Below are 23,799 nucleotides of genomic sequence, written 5' to 3'. Positions count from 1 at the left end.
TAGAACCCACAGCCATGGACTAAATGAACTCAACAGGTATTTTGGAAGGGCAGCCACTGACTATGGAAATGACATGACGAAGATGGTATGGAATAACGGGTGGGTAATGTCCTTGTTCTGGCCAGGATAGGGGTAATTTTTGCAGTAGCCAGGAGGGGCATGGCCAGGACCCTGAGGTTATTCTAGACTACCTCATGTCACTGCTGGGGGTGGGGAGGATGGTCCCTCCCAGTCTGGGTGGGGTGTGAGGGGGTTTGCCGAACACTGGTGTGTGAATCATTCACCATTCTTGTACCCCCTGTCATTAATATAGTTGCTGTTACTGTTTGTTTCCATACCTCATTGCTGTTTCCAGTAAGTTCTTATCTCAACCCCTGATCTTCACCTTTCTGTCTCCAATTCTCTCTCCAGCCCACCACAGGGGAGGGGGAGCGAGTGAGTTTGGAGTGTTTCAGTGGGAACACTGAATTGGGGAATACCATTCTTAAGCCAGGACAACCAGATTAGCTGTCAGTGCAACAGAAGCATTTGGGAAGTGTAGTGGTATGTGCAAATTGATGAAAAAATGGTCATTTGTATTCAAACCTTATAAAAGGTTTTCCCCAGAGAGCCTGGCTGACACTGACTTCACATCTTATCCCTGATGACAGCTCAAGGCAGAATCATACCTGTCTGGAGGCACCTCCCAGGCACCCACAACAGGCACCACTCCAAAAACCTGAGCATGCACTTCCAAACTCATAAAATCCTGCAGTGAGACTCAGCTTTGCTCTGCACGGTCCTTGTGCTTCTAACCTCAAGTACTTCAGGGTTGGCTCGTGATTCTACTCACATGAACGATGCTGCCTGCTCACAATTCCTCTGTTCAAAACCAATCCAAGCAAGCAAGGACACAGATGATGCTTTCCAGAGGTAAATTTTTGCATTATACTAATAAAGTAATAGGTATTTAAGGCTCCTACTAAAGTAAAACCTAAACAAAACTTCTGAAATGCCTCAGCTGAGGTACAATTTGTATTTTCACTAATAACATCAATCTTTCTGACAGAACTCAAAGCCACCAGGAAATTCATGGCACTGAGAACTTTCTCAAGTGTCTCCTGTTATCCTCACTGTTTGCACCCAGAGGAAAGCCTGTATTTTTGAAAAATTGCTCTTAGAGGCTGTCACAAACTTGAAGGCTACGATATAATTTTCTGTTAGACTAAGATAAAACACAAGGATTTTGGGTGCTCCACTGAGTGAAGTAATAAAGAGACCAGTTGAACCCAAATGGCTGAACTCCAGTTCCCAGGCTTTCCTCCCACCACAAAAGCCAGTTTCAGATCTTGGACTTGGCACCCAGTCCCCATGTAGCTGTATTCAAAAATAATCCCTGTTTAAAATATCTTGAAGGTCTGCAATAGCAGCAAGACCCTGAAGTGTTATGACAATCTCCTGGTTTGGCACACCCTATATTTGCTGATCCATGGGACTTCTCCTCCAACCTTCTTTTAGAAGAAGAGATTTTGCAGCATTCCACTGAAACAAAGCAAGCCTACAGTTAGTTCCTTGGCTGTCTCACACCTTGCCCTACGCTGGACTAGCTCCCAACCCTCTCCTGCTGCTCAGCAAAGAGCAAAGCCTTTCCCACCCTGCCACCAGGTACACCCTTCTCCTTCCTCTTATGCTGCTTCATTAACTCCAGCATTTTCCTTGAACCCACCTCTTCTTCCTGCCCACGGCCCAGCAGAGCCCCTGTCAGGGATGTGAGTGCTGCACACATTCCCTGCTATAAAACCCAGCTCGATGACACCGACCACGGTGAGTTCACACTTTTCTGGCATTCCAAAACATCAAATTCAGCAAAAAGAGTGACAGCAAAGTTATCACTGTGAGCTTTCAGAAACAGATGCAATCAAAGCAAACATTACGTTCAAAAGCAAACAAGAATGTGGCATGGACCGCAACTCCCCCCCAAAACAGAGGCGTATCACTTACTTCTGCTTGACCAGAGACCCCCACGTTTGTTCTTACTCACTCAAGCTGTGAGACAATCAAAAAGCAGGGAGAAGAGTTCCTGCTGCAGCTCTCATTTTGTGGGTTAAATGCCATGCTCACAGGAACTGACCTCCCTCCCCCAGCTCACTTCCACCACCGCTGCGGTTGGTGACTCAAAGCATATCAATGTGGCAAACGCCCGTGGAGGAGCTGCACTCAGCACAAGTCACAGGAGACTGCTGCTGGGTTTGAGTTTCAAGCCATCTGAAAGGCAACACAGAGGATGTGGATGGTTTAGGACCCTGAATCTTTCTGAAGTAGAAAAGAGAAAGCTAGATCATGGAATCATAGATTCCCAGCATGGTTCAGATTGGAAAGGACCTCACATACCATCTTGCTCCAACTCTGCTGCTGTGGGCAGGGACACTTTCCACCAGCCCAGGTTGCTCCAAACCCCATCCAATCTGGCCTTGAACACTTCCAGGGATAGGGAATTCACAGCTTCTCTGGGCAACCTGGGCAAGGGCCTCACTACCCTCACAGGCAAGACTTTCTTCCTAACATACAATCAAGACCCACCCTCTTCTAGTTTGAAGCCATTCCCCTTTGTTCTGTCCTTACATACTCTTCTAAAAAAATCCCTCTCCAGCTCTCTTGTAGGCCTCCTTCATCTCTTTAAAGGGTTTTTTTTCTTAGATACAGCTTGATATTAATGCAAGAACAGTCAGTGACAGCAGTGACATGTCATGGAAACAAAAAAACACCCCAATTCTCAGCACTCAAACTCTCAGACTGCTTCACAGTCCCTCTGGGAAATGAGGGGCCTCAAAAGTGACAACGAATGCAATTCAGCCATCATGGGATGGAGTGGTTAAAAGATTTCCATCAAAAGTCTTGAAAGCATTTGATGCTCCTTCTTCCCCTCTCCTGCTCTCCCATCAGAATCCTGCACGGGAAATGATGAAGAAGTAAAATGTAAAACTTTGAATGAACGCTGCATTTCAGGGTAGGCTGCATTCCCAGGAGCCACAAAGGGGCTGCTGCTTCGGGTTCTTATGGGAAAAACACAATGCTGGGATTTGGTATTTGGTGTACTTTTATCCTGTTCTGACTAATTTTAAGTGCCTTAGGTGAGGATCCTTCCTTTAACAGATGTTTCTATAACATCTCGAGGGTCACTACAGAACACCACTGCCACAGCATCTTCCATAAACCTGCATCAAGATTTCCCACCTTCATCCTCATCAGATTCTCCTAAAGCATATTCCTGCAAGCTAATCCAAATCCAGGCTGTGCTTCACCAGTACTGGTACACACCTTACATCTCTCATCATTTGAGTCACAACAGGCAAAGGAGTTTTAAGCTCTGACTTCTGTTCTTCTTGAATAGGTTTTTTCATACAATCAGTAAAAAAACTGCTTTACACACTCATTTCAGTGCAGTCTGTCTGTCATTACAGCCTAGTTTTTATTGCCCTGTCCAGAACAGCACCTAATCCAGGTGCAATGCCACTCCAACACTCCTCTGCCTCTGGGACATTTCACGCTTGATCCCACAGCCAGGGATTGCTCCACAACTGCTTTAGAGAAACCATTACAGAATTTTAATGACTCTTTTAATCTCATATACTTTCATTTAAAGAATTAGCTTTTCACCAGACCCACACCAGCCCTTTCCTCACAGTCAGGAAAAGATTTCTGAGTGACCAAAATGAGGAGCTTCAACATCTAATTCTGTATTACAGCACTACTCAACATAGGTGTGTAAAACAAATTCTGCCGAGATCTTCATACTTATACCACAACAAGGTAAAGAAAACACAAACCCACAAGCATGTCTCAGAAATCCTGCTGCTAGAAAGTCATTACACACAACCCCACACTGGGGCAAGATAAAAAAAAAAAAAACAAACAAAAACTTCTAGTCACTTCTAGTGTGTTCACCTAGTTTTAGACTTTTTATGTTGCTCTGAATATAACTGGCCACCACATCACCCACAGGAAGTACAAAGCAATGACCCTTACCAGGTCACTCAAATATCCCACATTCCCACTAGAGTGGCAGTGATAACACCTGCTGAGATGTAATACAGGATCAACTCAACTTGAAAATTTAAACACCCTTCCAGGACAAAAAGGCAGAATCTATCATTAACTGTATGGAAGGTCATCTTTCCCTAGTAAAAAAGTAAAGTGATATTTATTATTTTATTGTTATTTTGTAGCAGGCTGCCAACCAATTCTTGCCATAAATGAGGCAAGGGGAAAAACACAGTAGTTGAATGGGGAAATGACCAGCTCCCCACCCTGGTGATTCCAAGCAGCCTTGGAAGCAAGGACCAGAAAAACCACATTGAGAACAGAATAAAAAGTCACTTAAAAGGCAAATGAGAAACAAGCCAAAGTAAAGCACCACAGAATACACTCTCCCCCAGGACTAAAAATGGGCACATTAAAGCCCCGAAACAAAAATATTTTCTTTTCTTGTACGAAACAGAATGAGGTACTGCAGTTAGCAAACACTTACCTTTGGCTCCTGAGGTTATTGGTAACAGTTAAAAAAAAAAGCTCTTACGTTTTTAACCCAAACTGAGCCCTCTGTGAACATCCAGAGGGACGCTGAGGACACGGCAGCCCTGCACAGCCCCAGCTCCCTTCGGTCACAGGAGTCAGCCCCAAATGACAGGGTTGTACCCAAACCTCTCTGTAGGAAGGCACTCAGCTCATCCAGGCTGGCATCAGGGACATGTCCAACCTCACCATCTCCTGCAGGGAAGGAGGGATTAGCTCCTCGCTGGGGAAGAAGCTCCTTGCTGTACACCACTGTTATCCAGCACTGGATGGATGCAAGTCCTGAGAGTGGAAAACTCCACTTAACCTCTTGGTTAATAAATTTCTAAGTGATTATAATTTAAACTCTGCTGGAGCATAGATGAGGACTGATGGATTTTTGGGGGTTGGGCTATTTTTTTAAGAAGTCATACATGTTCTCTCATGTGGTTTAACACAAATACACTAATTTCTAGCCCTGTATCTGCAGTGCTACTATCTGAGTGTGATGACCCACACAATGGCCTGACCAATACAAGGGTAAATTGTGTGCTTCTCCAAGTTATCAAAGAATCACAGAATGGTTGTGGAAAAGACCTCTAAGATCAACAAGTTGAACTGTCAATGCCCCCACCACCCCCCCATGTTCACCACTAAACAATGTCCCTAAGTGTCACTTTTTTTTTTGAACACTCCCAGGGATGGTGATTCCACCACTGCCCTGGGCAGCCTGTGCCAGGGCTTGACCACTGCAGTGGTTTGGTTTAGGCCTCTTCCTGGCAACCACGTCAAAACTAAGGAAGTACCCATATCCCAATATTCCATTCTATTCTTCATGTAAGCAGAAATATAAACAGAAGGGGGGAGGAAGTCAGAAGGTAGATCTCTTCTGGTAGAGTTGGAGAAAGCAAAGCCACCTCTCTGCAGAGGGGTTTCTCATGTGGGAGTGCAGGCCTGTGAGTTTTTTGAGAGGCTGTTGCTTCTTCCCGATTTGAGAGGAGAGATCCGGTGGTGTGGACTCTACTTTCTTAAGGAAAGTATTAAGATTTTGTTTTGCTAGTTCTTTATTGGCTGTGTATATCTGTTTTTCTCTAGGGTTTTTTGGGGGGGTGTTGGGATTCTCTTTCTTATATGTATATAGTTTTTGTAACTGTATATAAGTGTAAATATATATACTGCTTTGGTTCTGTTATTTTGGGTTTTATGGTAGCTTTTTTTTCCCCCTCCCTTTCCTTCTCCAGTGTTCATAATAAGGGGGGGGGGGGAAGCCTTTTGCTGTGGTCTTGAGCACTTGGCAGGGAGCCAAGTCCAAACTTCCACAACCACCCTTTCAATGAAGAAATTTTCCCTAATACCCAAACTAAACCTCCCCTGGCACTAAGTGAGGCTGTTTCATCCTGTCACTTGCTACCCGGGAGAAGAGACTGACACTCACCTAAGTGGCAACTCTCAAGCTCTTTCATGCTTGTTCTCTGACAAACTTGTACCAAAGTTATTCTTTTTATTTTGCTTGTATTTGTATCAGTCTGGCCGTAGGTTTCCTCTCTCAGCTGAGTTGGACACAGGTGCCCAGCAGTAACCTTTGCAATAGCATTTCTGTCACATCTCAGAATTTGGACATAACTCGTAGATCTGGTCACAAACTCTGGCAATACAGCTTCAAGTCTCTGGTGACATTCATGCAAGGCACGCAGGAAATAAGGCTTCCAATCTGAAAAAACATTCTCTCTCAGCCCAGTGTTGTAGACTGTTTAGTGATAAGTAAATTCCTGAATTTAGCTATAGTTTTCTCAATATTTACACTCGGCGCGCTCTTCATATAGGCACAGAGAGTTGGGGGATACTGAACAGCAACTCTCAGTACCTGGAAGGCAGTTACAAACTTCTGTGATTTAACAAAGTATAATGGACAGGCTTTGAAAAGCTCATTCTTTGGGAGGAAGCATTTAGCTGACTCCCCTCCCTACCCCCAAATGGCATAATTTAATTACTCCAGGCTAAACCAATCAGCACAGTAACTTTCTGTGACACCAAGATCAAAGGCAGAATAGAAAAACCCCCTGAGATTCTTCCATCTTGTAAGGAAAGCAGGTTAAATGACATATAAAGACTGAGGCATAAAGAGTCACAAAGTAAAGGAGAAGGAGTCTGGGGCAGATGTCAGCCAGTCTGTCACTGCAGGTGACAAAAGCCCTGCCAGAATGCTGCTCACAGTGAGGAGATTCAGCCATCAGACGGGGCTGTCACACACTGTTCCTCTGCAAGAGAAAGGAAGGCAAGAAGAGATGAGCAGCCAGACTCATCTCTTTAGTGCAGACAAGTCTTGCCCTACTTTTGTGTTCTGAAACGCAAAGGAACTTGTTTAACTTCAGCGCCAGATTTCAAGACTTAGTTTCTGAAGCAGTCAAGGTCCAGATGTCAAAGTCCAGCTCAAGCTGTTGCAGGTGCCTAATTTAGAAGAGGGAAGGAGAACTGGATTTTCATTCCCATATTTCATTACAATTAACATGAAACCCGGAATTCATTAATTTGTAAGACCTTGTTTTGCTTTGCGTTTCTCTTTTGCAAAAATTTTAATTGAAGATGGCAGATAATGGCCCCTTCTCTCTAATTTATTCCTGATTTCAGGATTGAGTATTGGCCAGATAACGTGCCCAGACAAAAAATTAAGGTAAGCACATGACACAGACTAGAACACTGTCTGGGGAAATCTCATTTACAGCCAAGCATTTCTCATCGTAATTTTGCCCTCACACTTCTTGTTCTAGCCAGGTGATCACAAGCAGGGGCATTTATTTCTCTGACTCACAGGCTGAGCCCTGCACACCACCACTGTGGGGTCCTTGAGCACAGCATCAGCGTTTCAACTTACCTTTCCCTCCCTCTGCCTCTTCCCCATCCAAACTGGCTTCTCATCTCATTTTTTCTGGTTATTAACTCGGTTTAGCTCTGGTCTCCAGGTTTAGCCTGGCTGCCTCCTGCATGACACGGGGATGCTCGGCCAGGGTAAGCATGGTGTCCCAGAAGGGAACACCCCATACAAAACGGTCTGATTCCTATGCAGTGTCCCCAGGGATCAGCCAAAAGGCCACTGAGCATGAGGTGCAGTGTGTAGCTGCAACCGTAAATGCATTCTCACCGTGGGTTTCCTAAGTTCAAGCTATTATTTTGTCTGTCTGACGACCCCAGAGCCCTCAGTGATGCCAGATGTCTGCAACACGGCCTCTCCTCTAAGATGCACATGCTGGACCCCATGAAGGGATAAAGGCAGAATCCTTATTCAGCATTCCTGAGAATTTCCTCTGATGATGCAGAGAGCCTGCTTTTTCCCTTTTCCCTTGACAAGTAACAGGTTTTCCATTATGATGAAAGAATCCTAATTTATATTTACACTGATTATGCAAAGCAAAGAACATATTTCAGGCTAATAACACAGCTGGGACTTCACATCTGTATGGCTTTAACACAGAAACTGCAACACAGAACAATCCATTACTGTAAAAACTCAAAGAGATTTATATCACAAACAAATAATCACAGCCAAGGCCATTTCAATTTGTTCCTTTCAGGTTACCTGCACCTTGATGATTTACTCTCGGGATTCTCTCCCAAGAACAAAGAGAAAGATGGCAGATCTCCAATTCCCAGAATTGGGAAGGGAGAGGGAAGAAAAAGAGGGAAAAGAATTATACTGTCCTCCTTCCAGTGATTTAACAGCCACAGAGGTGAGAAACAGTCCAGTCTAGTCCTATGAGTGAGATTCCATCCTTCATTCAAAACCATGTCATAAAAAATGCTTCATGTGCTTCACTTCTCCTTTTACTAGAAGCTTATTAAATTGTTTTTGCTAATGACAAAAGCAGCATGCAAGGATCTCTCACTGCTCAGTTGATGTGTTTGTGCATCTTCTTAATAGCACACACTGCAATGTGAAAAATCTCATTTAACCAGCAAGGAGAGTAAAAATTATTCTCCACTTAAGATTTAACGGCAATATAATGCATATCCAACAGTGTCCCAACAACTGGCTTTCTCTTATAATCTTGAATTGTTTTATTAGTTTTAGTAAACCAATAATTACCCTCTACTCATTTAAAAGCCTTTATTTAGTTACTAAATAAAAGTATGTAAACCTAGCTCAGGTTCTTTGCTACAGAAGTGAACTCTGCAGGGCAGGACTATCTTTTCTGTGTGACCACAACGTGCTGTCACTCCACACTGCAGAAGTCAAGAAAATTCAACTTCATTATTGAAAAGCACAGCAGGTATTTTTATACTGTTTTGACAGCAGAGCTGCACATTTAAAAATCCAGAGCAATTTCACAATGATCACTAAAAGAAAACATATTTCAGCTCTTAGTGTGGCTGGGTAACTCCCTACTTGAAGTTTAAGGCTTTTACAGAAAATGACCAAGCCACAGAGTCTTTGAGGTTGGAAGGGGCTTGGGAAGATCACCCAGTCCAATCCCTCTGTTCAAAGTAGAGGGGATCAGGCTGCTCAGAACCTGGTTCGACCAGCTCCAAGCATGGACAAACATATTACTATATGACATCTGTAATAATCCCCCCCATTTAATACAAATGTAACAAAAGAACAATGTAAATTCTCAATAAATAAGGTTCTCAGCAGTAAGAACCCCCTTTTTTTGAGCAAAGGAAGCAGAAAAACCACTTTATTTCTGACTGATGAGGCCGAACACGGGCAGGAACTACAGAGGAGCAGACAGGTTGCTGTGGTCCCTCTGCTGCATAGACTGGATGATCGGGTGCCACGTGGGGCCACGGCAGCAGTCACAGTTTGGAGAAGCCTTTAAGAGCCTGGACAGCACTGAGAGGCTGAAAGCAAAAGCATCCCTAGTCCTGTGCCATTTCCTGATGCCTTCCTCATGTTGGAAATATCCAACAAAGCAATCCCACAGAGTGACTGCAAAGTCAGTGCAAGGGAAGCTGTGGAGGGGTCCAGCCATGGTGAGTGGATACTTTCTGGAGACTTTAAGCAGCGTACGATGAGGACCAAAGGTCCACAGGCCACTGTAGTGGCTTCTCAGCTGACTACAGAACACAGTCTTTACCCCAAGTCTGCAGCCCCAGTCTCTGCACCTGCTCCACCAGAGACCCACACACCCAGGTTATCCCACAGCTGCTCCTGAGGTCAAACTCCACGTCCCTTCCAACTCTGAGGGGACACATAAGCACAGTCTGTGCTTTGCAGATGGAGCAGCTGAGAGCAAAGCATTATTCCCCTTGCACGACCATCTCCTTAGCCTAAACCAATGCTTCCTCACTCTAGGATCCACAGTCTCCAAGGTCCAAAGTGAGAGCAAGAAAAAGAACCTGGAAAAGGTTAAAGGTGTCCATGAGAACAACACACAGATAAATGAAGTGGAAGAGACAGAAAAGCACTGAACTGGCTCCACTATTTCAGACCCCAGAGCGGACAAAGAATAGGATAAAGCATCCTTTATATTTATTTCAGTCTGGCAAGCTCCAAAGAAAGTAACACCAGCTCAAATGCCTGAAACATAGAGTACAAAGGAAAGCTGCAGTAAAAGGAACTAATATTAGTTCTCCAACAAAACTTCAGTTAATTCCTTGTATCTGTAGCAGCCGTTTCTTCTCTCCTGTTATCTATAATTGTACTTTCATCCAATCCATCATCACTAGATGTGAAAACGAGGACGTTTTGCAAGCACTCAGGTTATTATTTGGGACAACAGTTATAAATTACAACACAATCCTTGTGACTGACTGCTCAATCTTCATTCTGAAGAAAAAACATATCACACTTCATAATTGCATTGCTCTGCCAGCAATGATTTTAAAGAAATTTTTAAGGAATTGGAAGCTCAAGCTGAACATAAATCAGGCAACCTTTTCAGAATCAGACCATTAACCCCAAATATGCATTCAGATTGATGCTGTGAAAATAAACATTTTCCCTCCCTTAGGTGACAGCTTTCAATCCTGAAGTAAACTAAGAGAGAATTGGGTCTATCATTACATGAAATGCAACTGGCAACTAGCACTTTCAAATATAAATGTATAGCTAAGAGGAATCATTACAAACCATGTTACTTGCACAGGAGATGTCTGAATATTTATGTTTAAAATGTTATTGCATAAAACAGCACATGGCAGTCACTGTCTCAATAATTACTGGTGTCCATGAAATTTCTGAATCATTAGTCCATATTATTCTTTTATTGATGGAGAAATCTCAGTGTATACAATGCATGCCTGCTGGTAAAGCTGCATTATTGAGAAAGGATGACTGGAGGGATTAAATAAAATAAGTCACTACAGAAATTTACACGCTATTAAGAATAATGCAAAGAATTTTCACTGTAGAAAAAAAACTAAAAGAAAATATCATTACAAGATTATTTCAGATAATAAATGACTCTTGTAATGAATTTAGAATTCTGAGCTCTTACAATCATAAGAGCTTACAATCATAAGAGTATCAAAATCACCAGATGCAATGAAAGCATAGTTTAGTTATTTCATCGCAATCCAATCACGGGTTGTGGATAAATAATTCTTGTTTGGTTTGAGTCTTTTCAGACATATTACGACATATTGGCTTCAGTGAGCTTTAACTGCTGCCAAGGTCAGGTCACAAGGAGATGAACAAGACACCTTTTCAGAGCCTTTTACAGGTAAAGTGAGAACCTGAGATGGCATCAATCAATAAACAATAAAATAGGAACACCAGTACATCTCCAGATTCCCTAGGACACTTGGTGCTTCCTTGGCAACACACTGCTCAATGTCAGCAGATACCACGAGCCCTCTCAAAAAAGAAAAGAAAGAAAGAAACAAACCCCAAGCGTGTGCACACACGAACTGCAGTAAAGTCTGATCATGCCTTGATGGCTCCAGCCCACCGTGCTCCACTCTGTGAGTGACCAGTGGACACCAACTCATCGGTGCCCATCAACTGTGACACCAACTGGCCACACAGTCCCCACCCACGCCCACCTGTGGCACTGAGGTTGCCTTCTGCACGTGATGAGCAACCCCTCAAAACACAGGACGATTGTCATCACACGAAGTTACTGCTCCAAAGGCACCTTAAACCACGTTAATCCTGCTCATAATCAAACAAAGGCTACTTAGGAGATGCTGAAAGCTGAGGTGTCATCCCCCCATATCCGAACCTGGCATTCATAAATATATGCAAAGCCTGCACCCAGCAATGTCTCCTCACCTGCCCCGCTTGGGAGTGATAGCTCTCCTCAGAAAACCCAAATAGAGAGGCTGAAGCTGCTGGCAATTTCTAGGTTAAGCCAAGCACACGGCCCAGTGCCCACAGCCCAGCTGTCCCTCCCACCACTCACTGCAACAGAGCCACCACATAGGATGTGGGACCATCCCGCCTCAATCCTCGGCCTTCCTGCACACGATCCACAGAGACACACTCAGAGGGACCAGCCCTGATCTCCAGCTTTCCCTGGCTGAAGCTGTGCTCTCAGAATGGGAATGCTCTGGTCGGTTTTTGTGATGGACGGTGGCAGAGGGAAAACCACACCTGTCGAGCAAAATAATTGTTTAGCGGTGGTTTTTAACTGGAAAGCTCGTTTGTTCTAATGGTCAGGAAGAATCTTGTATTTTGTTCACTGCAAGATGCACAGTTACAGAATCACAGGATGGCTTGAGTTGGAAGAGACCATGAAGACTACCTTGTTCCAACTCCCTGCCATGGGCAGGGTCACCTTCCACCAGACCAGGCTGCCCCAAGCCCCATCCAACCTGGCCTTGTGACAAAACCACCAGAATAAAACTAGAAACAAATGGAAAATTCAAGCTAATCTGTCCAGGTTTCTGGTCACAGATTATTTCTTCTTCACAGAGTATTTCCTCTTCTCTGCCTGCCCAGATATGTGAGTGCAACTCCTACAGCCCTATTTTCCCAACCCAGTATCTACAAAAAACATTCTTTAACTGGAGAGATCCCTCTTCCTCCTCACAGAGCAGCCAGTTTGGCATTCTCAGATGCTTTTAAATGACAGGTACAGAGCTGTAAGATTACTAAAACATGTACTGGGTAGTCACCAAATTAAACTTGTCAATGCAAAAAGAACCGAAGATTGACATGCAATGTTTGTTACACTAAGCCAGTCACACATTCTCTGTATCAAATGCAACTCCTTGTGGAAGATTAATGGAAGTAGTAGTTACTTAATGGAATGTAGTAGTCTTTAGCTGGGCATATTGTGCTCTATGCCTTTCTCAACATAAACCTGTTGCAGGGTACATTGCCTTTTTGTGTACATAGAATTTAAACTGTAATTACATTTAACAACTGTATCGGGGGGGGGGGGAGGGAGGGGGTGGTGGTGTTAATTATGCTGATACTTTTGGTCTGTGTTTGGCCCCACCACCTGTGAAAGTTTTACTCTTTCCCTGCCAAGATATGGGAAAACAAGCACTGATAAATGGGAAAGTTGTCCTTGAAGAGAGCTTCTTGTATAAACTGTTTAACTGTTTTAATTGGTGCTCTGTGATTGGCTAATTGTCCTCCAAGTAACTAGTGTTACTATTTTATTGCTTATTGATTGATGCTAACTCAGGTTCTCACTTCATGTGTAAAAGGCTCTGAAAAGGTGTCTTGTTCATCTCCTTGTGACCTGACCTTGGCAGCAGTTAAAGCTCACTGAAGCCAATATATTGTAATATATCTGAAAAAAAATCAAACCAAACAAATCCCCCAAGGAGAGACTGAGGAGGAGGAGGATGAAATAAGCCCCCAGACTCAATTAAGAAAGACCCCCAAAGCATACTATGCGTGTGTGAGGAGATAAGCTGGGGGCTTATTTCTCTCCTCCTTCCTCCCTTTTAGGTTTGTTCGTTTTGTTGGCCACCTCTTGGTAATAAATATCGGTTTTTGTTAAGCTTTTAACGGTGTCATGGTTTTCAAGATTCGGTATGTTTCAAACCCTCCCTAATACAAACAACATAAAATTCCAACCCACTCAGAGATCTGTTGGAATAACGTTAAATTAAATTGCTGGGTTGTGGCATTTGAAAGAAAAAAATTTTAAACAACAACAAGAAAAACCAACTAACCAAACAAAAATCACCTGAAAGGCAGATTGTAGGGTTCATAGTGACTGCGTCTGAAGTGGCAAAGGTTGCAAAATCAAGCAGTTTTGGTGTTCAAAGAGAATGCAAACGAATCTATTAAGACACACCACCATCTGGGCATCAGGGACCAGGCACAGTGGGGCAGGAGCTGCTGCTCTCCCCAGGGACATACACCACACTGCCAACCCATCATTACTTAGATCACACCATGGCATTTTAGAGACAGATGAAACACTAGAAAGCCCTGCCCTCTGGAATCTCAGCCCAAGAGGACACAGCAAAGCCGCGCAAGCAGAACTCGAACCAGCCTTTCTGAGAGATCCCAAACATGCCCCAAACACACTGCACCCCATCCCCTCGGCAAAGGGGCTGCAGCCAGCACCGAGGACACAGTCAGGACACTTACTTCTGCCTTGGCTCACTCGTTCTGCAACACAAAGAGCTTGGGCTGTCCTGGGAGGGAAGCACAGATCCACAAGGATAGTGCTGGGCCTCCCTGGGGTCTGGGTGTGGCAGGAAAAGCAGGGGGTGAGGGATCTAGAAATTTATTCTAGCTTGAATTTTTTCCCCTATGTCTTATTTTTCCTTGTTCAATGAAAGAAGGAGACCAGTAAGTAGAGAACTCTCTAGAACAAGCAGATGATGCCTGGAAACAGACAGTACAAAAAGTTAATAATTGTAAGTTATAACAGGATATTGAACTGAGGAAAGGGAAGGCCAACCTGCGACTCACACAGGGGCATTCGTAGGTAAGAACCAACAATGACATGAAATACTCTGCTCCTGTTTAACCTTCTTTGATGATCTTTATTTTCCCTTGCAAAATGGCTGCAGAAATTAGTACTTTATTTTGCCTATGGGTGGCACTTTGCACCCTTTCAGAGCTGGAGTCACCCCAGGGTGGCACCAGCTAGTGAGCACTAAATATAATTTTTTTCATTGCATTTTCATTAGATACGAATCCATATTCCACCTGACATTGCACCATAAGATGGGTATCAGCAACAAGCGTTCCAGAGGTCAGCAAGCAATGGGAAGAAATGCCTGTAAACATTTAACACCAAGAAAAAAAACTGTCTTGCTTCCCCCTCTGATGCCAACTCCAGGCAGGAGGGATGGTTGGCAGCACCAAGAATTGTGCTTAACTGGGCACCCCCCAGTTACTGCAGCTGAGCAAATGACTGCCTCCTCCTCAGACCTACCAGCATTGCCTTTGTGATCAGAGACAAGAAGAAACCTCAAACTGACACATTTTATCTCAAAACTGGGGCAGGTTGAGTGCTCCCATTTTAATGACTGAGGATCTGAGCTGAGCTATGGTGACTCACTGTCCTGGCACATTTTGATTGCAAAGAGTTGCATTCCTGCATTCTTACTAGGTTAAAATTCTTATTTTGGTTTAGTGCATCCCTTAATTTAGGACAAATGAAAAAAAAAAGAGAAAAAAAAAATTAAACACCCCTATTCCCCCCACAACTTCAACAGAAACATATCAAAGGCCAGTACTGGTTCCTTCACTACTCCCAAGTCAATTAACATTTTCAGGCTACCTGAGAACAGGTCCAGGCTCTAAGAGCACAAATGGATTCTGTATCTTGCACTACAGAAGCTGCATTTAATTCTCTTTTCTCACTTGACTCAGAGGTTTAAATTGCAGGGGATGGTGGTGGTGGTGCAAATAACTCAAGAGATTTTTCAAATGTTCAGCTTTCCAATAAAAACGGAAATTTCTTTTAAAGAACTTAACACAGCAAAGTCTCATTAAGCAAAAACAAAACTCCCACAAGCAGCACTCATCCAGAATCAAATAAGAATTAACACTTCACTATTCCTAAACCAGATTTACTTCGCAGGCAAGGCATAAGGGAGCAGATCTGATTAGGCAAGACAACAAAACAAGATGGCTTGGCAGAAAGGTATTCATAAATAATTCAGGCCCTAATCTTTGGCTATTAAACCATAAAGGGTAATGGTAAAATTGGTTTAATGATTTTGCACCTGTCACAAAACCATTTACATGCATTTCTTAGATGAACAAACTGCTCAAGTTGTTTATATCAGAAAACATGTCTGGATACGCTCATTAGTTATAAAACCAAAACCCCATTTTATATGAACATTCACCTCATTTGTCACCACCAGAATAAATCTGGTGTGCTGGGTTCATTGCTGCTGTTAGTGTGGTTTAAATTCTGCGTGTGCATATGCATCTAGACACTTATTTGATACATACACATTGCCCCAGTCTGACATAAATCAACTCCCAAACTCGTCCCAGCACATAGTTTATTTCAGCACAGTCCAATCGCTGATTTCCCACCTTGCCAACACTTGTGCAGCACAAAATGATGAACAGAGACACTGAAATTGGTAAAACTCTTGAGGACTGCAGGACTTGGGCTGAGTTTTAATTAGCTTGTTTTTGTTTGTTTATTTTTACAGAACAACATGATGAATTTTTCTTTTGTCTTTTAATATCAAGGAAGAAACAGGCTAGTACTCATATTCACTATGGGTAATTATCTCCAAAAGCTGAGCTCCTCTTCCTGCATAATGCTTTCAAAGGGAGACAGGCAAATTACAGCAGATAGGATCAGTACCATTCACAATGCCATATTTTGCAGAAGCTATTTATTCTTTGCTTTGTCCTTAACAATGCTTTAAACCAATTGCTGATTTGTTTGGATAATTAACATCCAAAATCCAATTTTTCACAGCTGAACTAAAGTGAGTTGGAGTCCCAGAGAATGCAGCTATTCATCAGCAGACAGCCCTCACCGGGCAGACACTGCAGACAATGTAATTACCAAGCTTGGAAGGGATGTAATGTACACCCCCAAAGAAAGTATTAACAGTGGGATGAGCAGTGAAGGATAAACAAGAAAGCAGTATTTTATCACTGCATGAAAAAACAGTACTCTTGCAAGATCTAATTGCCTAGCTGTGTTGAGAAACAGTTAAATATTTGAGTGGAAAACTCATGAAGGGAGCTGGGTCATCCAGAGCTTAATAAAACCATGTGAACTCTGGTATCCTCAAGTGGCATCATTAGTCCACTCACTCATGTCAGTCTAATTTTCATTATTGTTATTATTACAAATCATGGCTGGGCTTCGCGAATGAAGATTTGGGGAGGGCTCTACCCACATCTGTTACAGGCACACTGGTGGCTAAAAAGGCCAATTCGAGACAGACACGTCCAGTTGCAAAAGGCACAGCAGAAAGACTCCTTAGGTGGTACACTCTGCAAGACACGATTCTTTCTGCCTTGTCTTTTCTCCTCGATGGTGATCCTGCTGCGTTCTCAAAGGCATCAGCAGAGTTATAGACGGTGTGCCTCCAGACCTCCCGATTGGGGGCCAGAGTAGACCAGTTATGATGATCAATATGGCCAAGGCTGAGATGTTGTTTCAGGGAGTTCTTGTATCTCCTCTTTGGGGCTCCTCTCTTGCGGCAGCCGGTGGCAAGTTCACCATAGAGCAGGATCTTAGGGAGGGGGTGGTTGGTCCTTCATGCTGGAGACGTGCCCTGCCCAGCACAGCTGTGTTCTCAGCAACATGGCCTCAATGCTTGTGACTGCTGCTTGTTCTAGAACAGATGGATTGGTCACATAATCTGACCAGTGGATGTTCAGGATTGTACGGAGGCAGCGTTGATGGAAGCGTTCGAGGAGTCGCAGGTGGTGGCGGTAGATGACCCATGATTCAGATCCATATAAGAGAGTAGACAGCACTATGGCTCTGTAAACACTGATCTTGGTGCTTTTCTTCAGGTGTTTATTTTGCCAAACTCTTTTATGGAGTTTCCCAAAAGCTCTCTATGCCTTTGCCAACCTGTTGCCCATCTCCCCGTCAATCTTACCATCCGAGGAGATGAGGCTGCCCAGGTAATTAAACTGCTGGACTGATTGGAGCTCTGATTGGCCAATGGTGATGTGGGGATGATGGAAGACTTCCTGAGGTGCTGGTTGATGGAGAAATTCTGTCTTCTTCAAGCTGACTTCCAGCCCAAAGAGCTCAGCAGCGTCTGCAAAGCAGGATGTTAAACGCTGCAGAGCTGCTTCTGTGTGGGCAACAAGGGCGGCGTCATCAGCATAGAGCAGCTCCTGGACAAGATGGTTTAAGGTCTTGGTGTGGACCTTCAGTCACCTTAGGTTGAAAAGGCTTCCATCAGTACGATATCTTGACACTGCAGATAGTGGACATCCTGAGTGACGTTCTGCCCTAACCGCCCATGAGCTGTCACATCTCAACATGGACATTGCTGCTCTCAGTGAAGTTTGTCTCCACGAGGAAGGCAGCCTCAGAGAACATGGTGCCGGTTACACACTCTTCTGATCAGGTAAGCCCAGAACTGAAATGCATCTCTCAGGAGTCGGCTTCATGATCAAAAACTCTATTGTTCCTAAACTCAAAAATCTGCCGACAGCTCACTCTGACCGCATTATCTCCCTACACCTTCCACTACACAACAAGGAACACGTTGTCCTCTTTAGTATATATGCCCCAGCTCTCCAAGCTGACCCTGCTGAAAGAGATAAATTTTACACTGACCTGCGCCACCTTACCCAAAAGGTTCCTGCAGATGATAAGATCATTATCCTTGGTGATTTCAACGCCAGAGTAGGAAAGAACTTTGAAGCCTGGAAAGGAGTATTAGGCAAGCATGGTGTTGGAAACTGCAACAATAATGGTCAACTTCTGCTAGAATTCTGTGCGGAGCAACAGCTCACCATCACTAATACTATCTTTCAGCAGAAAAATAGTCTGAAGACAACCTGGATGCACCCCAGATCTAAGCATTGGCATCTCATCGATTATGTCTTGGTGAGACAGAGAGACAACCTGGATGCACCCCAGATCTAAGCATTGGTACCTCATCGATTATGTCTTGGTTTGACGGACAGATGTCCGTGATGTCCACCACACCCGTGTGATGCCCAGTGCAGAATGCCAAACAGACCATCGGCTGGTGCGCTGCAAACTCAACTTTAAACTTAAGTTCAAACCCAAAAGGGGCAGTATCCCAAGGAGGAGACTCCAAGTTAACGATCTCCCATCAGCCACAGTGAGAGACAGATTCCAGGCAATTCTTCAAACTAGGCTCGAAAACCATTCTATAGATTCTATAGACCCCTCTCCTGAAGCACTTTGGCACCATATTAAAAACAGCATCCAGCAGTCCTCTGAAGAATCCTTAGGGTTCTCCTTCAAGAAGAACAAGGACTGGTTTGATGAAAACAACAAAGAGATCCAGGAATTGTTGAGGGAGAAGAGACCTGCTCACCAAGCACACCTTGCACTGCCATCCTGTCACGCAAGAAAAGCACTATTACAAGTAAACTTATGGCAAAGGTATCGTTACCTCACCTCTGCAAACAATATATCGGAATTCTTCGTATGTTTTGACTTCCCTCATCAAAATTTTAATCCATAAACTCAGGTGGATCTGGCAGCACAAACCTGTTTTGGGCTAACCCAATCATGCCATTCACAGCCACTATCCTGTAGTAACTTCTTGCTAACCCTGCTGGTGGAAAAACACTTCAACTACTGCAGGTCCTGTTAAAGATACTCCTTTTTGTTGAAGGCAAACTTCCTTTACATTAAAGAGGATTGATGGTCACACCTGCCGCACTTCACATGTTCAGTATGCTTCCATTTTCCCCCCTAATTATGATTTTCAGTGTTATAGGGAACTACTTCACATGTAGCAAGGGACCTGTCCATACCCATCAGAGGAATTATTCACCTACCAGTAGATGCAATGTCTTCTTTCTGCCTCCCTTACTGCTGAAAATATGTTGGTTAAGTTGGTGACATCTTAAACTTGTGTTCTTGGTCCTCACTTTCCTTTTCTTTGCTTTCCTGAGATGACCTCCAAACACACCTTATGAGCACAAAATCCAGGAGGGCAGCTGGCATGTGTTTCAGCAGGACAACTCCTAATTGGCACAATATAGCTATCTTTTTTTCCACTGAACTGTGATTTTTGACCCATAAACACAACACAAATTACATAAGGATGGAAACCCTACCCATTTTAAATGCAGGTTCTCAATCAGCTATTCTGAAGAATTTCTTAAAACCACGAGCAACACCACAGACACAATGTGATGTATCACAGAATCATCACAGAATGGTTTGGGTTGGAAGGGACCTCAAAAATCATCTAGTTCCAAGCCCCTGCCATGGTAAGGATCCCTTTGACACCTTCTCCCACCTTCCTTTTTCCTCTGGTTGCTCCATTTAGTAGCTGAGTCAAAGGTAAGCCAATGCTGGACACCACTGTTTGAAGCAGAAAATGTGTCTGGAGGAAGTTCCCAGTATGCACAGCTTCATCTTCTTAAACCATTTACTTTTTCACTACCTCCTTTTCTTTAAGGTAAAGACACCTTTTCCCCCACCACTCATCTGCCCCACCCCACCCAGCAGACCCCACTGCTGCCTGACCCTGCAGCGTTCAGACCTTCTCCCTGGGCACACTTCAAAGTGGCAGCAGACACACAGTCTGAAAGACTTGAATGTCCCCCTACATTTAATTAAGTGGTTTAGAAATAAAACCCATTTCACATTAATTTAATAAACAGATTCACATACTATTTGAGAGAGTTTCCAAGTACATAAGGATGAAGGAAAAAAAACCCCAGGATTTTCCCTACTTTGAAATAGTCTTCTCTCTTCCCTTGTCCCAAGTCCCTCTCCAGTTCTCCTGGAGCCCCTTTAGGCCCTGCAAGGGGCTCTCAGGTCTCCCTGGAGCCTTCCCTTCTCCAGGTGAACCCCCCCAGCTCTCCCAGCCTGGCTCCAGAGTAGAGGGGCTCCAGCCCTTGGCCCATCTCCATGGCATCCTCTGGACTCGCTCCAGCAGCTCCACGTCCTTGTGCTGTTGGAAATCCCAGAGCTGGACACAGGGAAGTCTCACTAAGCTGGGGTCTCACCTGAGCAGGGCAGAGGGGCAGAATCTCCCCCCCTCACCTGCTCCCATGCTGTGGGGATGCAGCCCAGGACAGGGGGGGTTCTGGGCTGTCAGTGCCCATGGCTGGCTCATGTCAAACTTCTCATCAACCAACACCCTCAGGTCCTTTTTTTCCTTTCCCCAAGTAGGATGCATTAGCTAATTTAGCTGTCAACTGAATATTTCAGGGCTCCAGATTGTCAGATTCTATTTCTCCTTTTTTTAAAAAGAATAATAGAAAAAAGTTAATGAAACACTGCCTCAGAATATCAGAATACCCTGCTCAGAACAGGCACAAGAGACTGCTGCTAAGAAAATCCATACAGTAGAAATTACTTATTTTCATGGAAGAGACAGAACAATCTTTCAAATCAAGGTTACAGATTCAAAGCTCTCCTCAAGGTTCTCTCAAAGCTCTTTGCTTCAAGAGCCTACAGCCACATTTGAATTTCGAGAACAATTTGTCTCTCTCAAGTGCAAAGATTCCACCATTTAGTCTAACCAGCAATTCCTCTTCCTTGATCGACCCATGCTAAAACTCATGCAAAAAAAATATTCTGAAAGTAGGAAGACATGCAAGTTCTTGTTGCACACAGAAAAGGGTATGTTATCTGATTTTACCTTGAAGTTTAAAAAAGCATGTAATTCCACTTCCCTGGGAGTATAAGAAACCAGAGGAAACTACCATATTAATGGCAATATTAGCATATTAATGCAAATTAATGGAATTGCCTGTATTTCCTTGACATTTTAAGTTCCCTTTCTAATCATCAGTTCAGGGAGTGTGGGAGCTACTCAGTGTTTACACCTGTACTAAAGTTGCTCTTCATTTCCTTTGAACATCGATGGTAACAGCATAGTTTGTGCAATTCTCAACACTACCAAGAAAAAGACTCAATTCGTTCCAAAATACAGATAATTCTCTACTGAGGCAGACAAGAAACCAAGCAGAGATGCCAAGCCCAGTGAGAAGGGGGAAAGAAAAGTGTATTACTGATAGTTATTTTCACTGAATGACAAGTTACAAATTCTAACACCATGACCAAAAACATGAAATAAACCTATTTCCAAACCCAAATATTTGCCCTTTGGATATACAGTCCCATTTTTGCTACAGCACTGTTTCAGTGTCCCTTACTCACTCCCACCCTGCTTTTCCCATGTAAATACAGACACTAAGCATAAAACAACAGAAGTCCCACCAATGTAGCATTTTCAGTAAGCTCTGCTCAGTGGATTCTTCTCCAAACCACTGACACCCAGCCCTTCTCACAACACACTTTAAAATCCTGTGCTAATCATCTTCTTTTCCGGGCATATTACCCTCGCTCTGCTTGAAGGAAAGTCTCCCTGACAAGAACTGTTTCAACCTCGTACAGCTGCAGCCAAGCACAGTCAGACCAAGTTTCTGGGACACAACAGGCCAGACCTGGTTCTTGCAGACCTTACTCAGGGTGCTAAATCAAAGTTTTTCAAGCCTGACTGTGGACATGGCCAGAAGCATGAGTAATCCCATGGATTTCAGGGGCACTGCTCACAGTTGCAACACATATTATGCTACCACATAAACACTGACCCACAGTTTTCAAACTGGGACTACCCACATGGCTGAGAAGTGGTTTATGGGTCAGAGCTCTGCAGAAAGTAAGACACTGAATTTTGTAAGCATTGCCTCAGAAAAGGCAACAAATTACCCACATTTACTCTTCAAATATCTGCTATTATAAGGAAGTCACCTCCACCTAGTGCTGCAGGACATGATGAAGGACATGAGTAATGGTTCTAGAAAGCCCATCTGGAGACTCATTGCACACCTCACCTCTTGCAAAGCAACAGCAGTGCAACTAAGAACACAAACACAACAAAAAGTACCATTACAAAGTCAAAAGCTGGTGTTACTACTAGATGGAAGATATTCTCCAGTTCATTACCAACATAAACCCCCTGGCTGTCAGTATAATGTTCCATCTTTCTCCTGTCTCAGTCCTCCATGACCTAAATATTCACTGATTAGTACTTCTGTGTATTTAACTCATTAAGGGCCCGGTCCTGAAGCCCTTCATATTCCTCCATCCAGGCTGCTCAGAAGGAACACAAGAGCACTGGGCAGCTCCTTTGGAAGGGAAACTCAACACGTGGCAGGACCAGCACGGGAGCTCCGTCAGTCTTCTCTGTGTTGTACCTATTGCCACTCATTCTGATTCTCATAGGAGCATTTCCAAAAAAGGAGATTCTAACAAACCAGACTAAACACCCTAGAGCAGAAAGAAGTGGTAAATCCTGTGCCAAAGGACAGAGTTCAGCACAGCTGCAAGATACAGGTGGTGGGACTAATGGTGCTGTTTTATACCCCACTTAACATTCTGCCACTGAAAGAGTCGTCCTGCCCTGCTCCCTCAATCTAAATTATTCTTAGTTAGAAGGTTTTTGTCAGGTCAATAAACTGACCCAACTCCAAGTCGATTCAGCTGATCCCACGCACAGGGTGTGAAAGTTGCACTTGGGGTGGGAGCCAGTGAGACCACAGGGAGCAGAATGTGGAACTGGGCTCGGAGACACCTCCTGGGGTGGGTGGCACCACAGGCAGGGCTGCTCTTCTGACAGGTCCTGTGCTCTGCAAAACTCTGGGAATGACATGGTTTACTGCAGCTCAACTGGCCAGCAAACAGAAACACTTTGTCTCCATTATTATTGCCTCATGGCACGGAAAAAAATATCAAACCCTCTTGTTCTGCACCAAAATACTGTCACTGGGAATCAGCAGTACTGAGAGAAATATTCAAAAACTGTTTGTTCCTCTTAACAGCAAAGTCAACATGACAGGGAAAATAACTAGTTTGATCTTCCCACCTTCTGAAACCGTGCCATTCTTACCACTCATTCACTAAATACAACCCAAGTTAAACCAGCTTGTCTTTGATAACCAAAGGGGTCAAGACCTTGAGCTTTTTTCAGTGAAGTGTTTTTTCCAGACCTCTACCATTTTTGTGGCAAGGGTTTTTTACTGCCACATCTGCATTTATAGGGGAAATTAAACTTCAACTGATCCCAGGCTTAAGTGAAAAGGCTCAGTTTTGGTTTCCTGTTGGAACTTGCAAAGGCAGAAACTTCTTTTGAGGGGGAGTGAGGCAAAGAACAACAGCTCTATAAAAACAGAATTCAATTTTAACATTGAATTGTGAGTTTACCCAGTATAATGGAGTCTTCACTTTTTTGAAGGGGTGATGA

At 43.8% G+C, this 23,799-nt stretch overlaps 1 protein-coding gene across 8 annotated transcripts in view; it reads right to left on the bottom strand.

Moving 5' to 3' along the window:
• Nucleotides 1-23,799, bottom strand: part of FGD3 (FYVE, RhoGEF and PH domain containing 3) — a 109,178-nt gene that overhangs the window by 53,615 nt on the left and 31,764 nt on the right. The window contains exon 1 of one of the 8 annotated variants that reach the window (XM_032699346.1): nucleotides 4,508-4,809. The exons of 6 other annotated variants lie outside the window; for them this stretch is intronic. The gene's annotated coding sequence lies outside the window, so the exon portion shown is untranslated. Of the gene's footprint in view, nucleotides 1-1,980; nucleotides 2,000-4,507; nucleotides 4,810-23,799 lie in introns of those variants that run through there. One more of the 8 variants, XM_032699348.1, reaches the window with a different exon arrangement.

Source organism: Chiroxiphia lanceolata, chromosome 11 (genome assembly GCF_009829145.1).
Source record: "Chiroxiphia lanceolata isolate bChiLan1 chromosome 11, bChiLan1.pri, whole genome shotgun sequence".
Lineage (NCBI taxonomy): Eukaryota > Metazoa > Chordata > Aves > Passeriformes > Pipridae > Chiroxiphia > Chiroxiphia lanceolata.
The sequence above is the reverse complement of the archived record's forward strand: the minus strand, read 5'-3'. Positions and strand labels throughout refer to the sequence as shown.